The sequence below is a fragment of the Nycticebus coucang genome, chromosome 4, assembly GCF_027406575.1.
Source record: "Nycticebus coucang isolate mNycCou1 chromosome 4, mNycCou1.pri, whole genome shotgun sequence".
Classification (NCBI taxonomy): domain Eukaryota; kingdom Metazoa; phylum Chordata; class Mammalia; order Primates; family Lorisidae; genus Nycticebus; species Nycticebus coucang.
The window spans coordinates 92361012-92364584 of record NC_069783.1 but is presented as its reverse complement, the minus strand read 5'-3'; the positions used below and the strand labels follow the sequence as shown (position 1 = coordinate 92364584).

The window sequence follows — 3573 nt, the reverse complement described above, 5'->3', positions numbered from 1 at the left end:
GTGTACACAGCTGAGCTCTCACTGAGGTTTACTTTATACAAATCCTGAATGTCCTTTGGCATGTCATCCTTATGAGATCTGCTTTTAATTTTTTATCTGCCTTTATAGTATTTAGTAGATATTGAGATTTTAGAAATGGAGTTTTTAATAAATTGTTTGTTGAAATATATTCATCATTTTTCTGGGACTAGCTAATTTGGTCAAAAAATTCATTTTTTCCCCACCCATCAAGGCAAGTCTTATTAAATCAGGCATCTATTTATCCATCAAGTGAGGATTAAAGAGACCTAACTTTTAAAGCTCAGAATCCTCGGCTGATCAGTGAAGAATACTGGCAACACTTGGGGGAAAAGGGCAGCCAGGATCCATCACAGGAAGGGTCACATTCTTGAAGGAGCTCAAGTTTAGACTTTTGATATTATCACCGTATAAAGTTCTCTCCACAGTCACAGAAACAACTCGAATAGCATAATGACATCATATTGTATGCTCTTGTTTAAAAGCATTTATTTGTTAAATGGAAGCATTTAAGATATAACACAGTTTTTGTAACCCTGTTTTAGAATCCACCCACCCCCCTTTTTAGAGTATTTAGAGTTTACTGAAAGTTCAAAAAAAGCTCTACAAAAGTTAAGACAAAGCTTAAGAGTAGAGGGGTGGCAGAATGGCTCAGTCAATATTAGCCCTTTTTAATGCATCCAAAACATCAAAAGATAGATCTTCTTCATGCTTTTAAAAAGGGGGCTAATCAAGAGTCTGAGGTTGCTGTAGCTCTGACATTCTACCCAGGGCAACAGAGTGAGACTATGTCTCAAAATTAATTAATTAAATAAGTAACAATTAAAAAGGGGCTTAAAAAAAAATAAGAGTGCCTGAGCATCTTCCTTGAGCTATAATAAATGTATAAATTTATTTATAAATGGGAATTAGAACCAACATTCCTTGAGAAGCTGATCCCAATGGCATGGAATGACACGTCCACCATTACCACTGTTTGTCCTTCTAGAATAGTGAGCAAATGGAATAGTCCTGGGTGAGAATTCATACCAAAAAAGTATAATTAAACAGCACTTGCTTCTTTGGCCTGGTATTTGTTTCAAGGGGTGGCCTTTGGCATTATGAAAGCTCCAGGACATGCTGGGATTGGAGTATCTTTGCAGATTTTCATTAGGTGATGTCTTCCTACAAGGGTCTATAGTTTTTTGTTGCTCATTTTATGTGAACACAAACATAAGAGGCTTTCTTCTCTATACCCATTTTCCATACTCCACAGCAAACCTGTGCAGCACAAACTTTTTGGGTAATGGAGGCTATTTTTGGCTCCAAGTGCCATATTTTTCTGGTCAAGTACAGGTTTTCCAGACATCCATGTAATAGCATTGTCCCAGGGTGCTGCCTTTTCTTCTCTTGTTTTTACACATTTCTCCTGTTTGGACTCTTCTTGGAATTGACTTGTTGGGAAATATGATCGATCCCAGGAATCTTCACCTAGTTAAACAGGATAATTTCCCCACTGTTAGATAAAGAAACCTACACATGCTTTTCCATTGATGGTTTTTGTTCCTAAGAGTCAATAAAACCCCTCAATTCTTTTTCAATCTAAGGCCTTTTTTCAATCTTTCCTCATCTTTCTGAATCATCTCACAAAATTAAATTTAAATATACTTGTTATAATCCATATTATTTATTCAACTTAATTTATCAAGGGCCTACAAGTGCCAGGCACTGTTCTAGGTGCCCAGAATACAGCAGTGAACAAAATGGACAAAAGTGCTTGTTTTTCCAGTGGAAGAGAAAAATAGGTGGAGAGATATATGTCAGGCAGTGATAAATGCGATGAAGAAATGAGGCAGTGGAAAGCAATAGAGACAAGGGGTAGGTAGGACCTTACCCAGGTGAGGGAAGGATGGAGCTGGGTGGATGGGAGAGGGAGAGCATCGGGCAGAGAAGCTAGCAGACGCAAGGCCTTTTCATGGGAGTGTACCTGGCATATTCATGAAACGTCATCAAGAAAGTTAGAATGGTCAGAAAGTTCAAATATCATCTGAAAAGTAGACTGAAGGTGCCCAGAAAGAAACAGAGAGACTTGTTTGGAAACTATAGCAATAGTGCAGGTTAGAGGTGATGATCATTTAATCTAAGTTGGTAAGTACAAGTGGTAAGAAGTGATCAGATCCTGGATGTGTTCTGAGAGTAGAGCAACAAGGTTTTCCTGTGTATTGAATGTGAGATGTAAGGAAAAGAAAACAGTCGAGGATAACACTAACATCAAGAGTTAGCTTGAGCCGGGCGAGGTGGCTCACGCCTGTAATCCTAGCACTCTAGGAGGCCGAGGCAGGTGGATTCCCTGAGCTCAGGACTTTGAGACCAGTCTAGCCAGAGCAAGATCTTATCTCTCCTAATAATACAAAAGAACTAGCCGGGCATTGTAGTGGGCACCTGTAGTCCCAGCTACTCAGGAAAGGCTGAGGCAAGAGAATAGCTTGAGCCCAAGAGTTTGAGGTTGCTGTGAGCTATGTCACAGGTGGCACTCAACCCCAGGGCAACTGAGTGAAACTCTGTTTCAAAAAAAAAAAAAGAGTGTAACTTGAGAAGCTAGAATGGTGAAGTTGCCATTTGCTGAAATGAGGAAGAGGGGAACTAGCAGGTTTGGAGATAAACCTTTGGAAATTAAGATTTTTCTTTAAGACATGTTAATTTATGAGGCCTATTGGAGATCAAAGAATTATAAAGCAAGCTGCCAGATGGAATACATGAATTCTTAGTACCAAAAATTGGGCTGAAATTCAACATAAACTCATCTCAATGTTTCTCAAGGTATGTTTTGCCTGATGCTGGTTTCATTTACTGTTTGCTGGTTATCAGACTTAAATTTCTGAGCATGCTGGAGTGACTGGTATCAAAGCAACCTCTCTCCATAAACAAATAGAAAACTAGACAAAATACAGAGGAACTGTTTTTTAGGCAGTGAACGGCAGGCAGCACAAGAACTGTAATCCCTGAGAGAAGAAAAACTTACCAGGTGATCCCCACGATTGCTCAAATCTCTTCCTGACCTCAGCAGAGAGCTGGAGCTCAAGCAGAACACTGCAATCCACGTGAGCTGAAGAGGCAAAAGTAGTAGTTTGGTGCAGCCAAAGCAACTGGAATCTGTGGTGGGACAGAGCAGGGGAGGGAAAAATGCAGAGAGGGTCCCCAGAAGTCCATGTAGGGAATTCCCATGAAGCCATTAAGTACTGAGCTGTCCAGGCACAGAGAAACAACCCTCCTGGCTTCCCAGACAGCAATTACTGTGATGCTAAGAGTAGAACAGAGACATTAGTGGCTAAGCAGTACTTGAGAACATCAAAGTCCAGCCCTGCCAGAGTGGAGTGATCTTGTTTAATTTCCTTAACATCCCTGGGATCCAGCTGAGACCCTGGAAAGCCTACACCGTGGGAATAAGGATCAAGCCCTGGAGTAACATCTACTCCAGACTCACCCTGACAAAGTGTACAGCTAAAGCCCACCAAGTTTCAAATGGGATAGAGCCTGCAGAATGAGACCTGCCAAGTTAGAAGGGCTTGGGAAGCA

General features: G+C 40.7%; 1 long non-coding RNA gene across 1 annotated transcript; it reads right to left on the bottom strand.

Moving 5' to 3' along the window:
• Positions 1-477: 477 nt before the first annotated feature.
• LOC128584769 (uncharacterized) lies at positions 478-3213 on the bottom strand. The gene is made up of 2 exons (XR_008379731.1): positions 3020-3213; positions 478-1488 (listed from the first exon to the last, which is right to left on the bottom strand). It is a non-coding gene; the product is annotated as an uncharacterized LOC128584769 (long non-coding RNA).
• Positions 3214-3573: the final 360 nt, after the last annotated feature.